At 62.7% G+C, this 501-nt stretch overlaps 1 protein-coding gene across 1 annotated transcript in view; it reads right to left on the bottom strand.

Annotated features, from left to right (window-relative positions):
* The window catches only part of CUX1 (cut-like homeobox 1), a 351136-nt gene that overhangs the window by 8149 nt on the left and 342486 nt on the right, over positions 1-501 (bottom strand). The gene's annotated exons all lie outside the window — the stretch shown is intronic.

Here is a 501-nt window from a genome sequence, read left to right on the forward strand (position 1 = left end):
GGAGTTCAGCGTGGGGCTCCCACCCGGCCACTTGGCCCTGACAGGCCTCGGAGGCTGGGTGACCCCGGGCCTACCAGCCAGCCTGCCATGTCACCCCAGTCCAGCCCGTTTCTCTCCCTGGGCTCCGTTTCTTTGTCTGTAAAATGAGGTGGGTGATGTGATAATAACCCCTGAGGATCCTGGGACTCCAGCCTTCCCTAATCTCAGGGCCCGAGGTCCTCTAGCTGTGAGATGGGTGGGCAGTCCTGGCCTTGCTTCTGCCCAGAGCTCCCAGGGCCGAGGGCCAAGCCAGCGCCTGGAGGCAGGGGGCTTTGTGCCCTTAGCCTGTGGCCTGGTGCCCCGAATAGAGGCTTTGTGGTGAAGTGAGCAGACAGACCCTGGAGGTTGTAGGTGACAGTCCCTGTCAGGCTTAGTGTGGGCCCAGAGGACACCGGCTGCCCAAGGATGGGCCGGCTTGGTTGGACAGTCAGCGTTTTGTGAGGCTGAAGGAAGCCTGGGCAG

The sequence above is a fragment of the Bison bison genome, unplaced genomic scaffold, assembly GCF_000754665.1.
Source record: "Bison bison bison isolate TAMUID 2011002044 unplaced genomic scaffold, Bison_UMD1.0 scf7180017864340, whole genome shotgun sequence".
NCBI classification, from domain to species: Eukaryota; Metazoa; Chordata; class Mammalia; order Artiodactyla; family Bovidae; genus Bison; species Bison bison.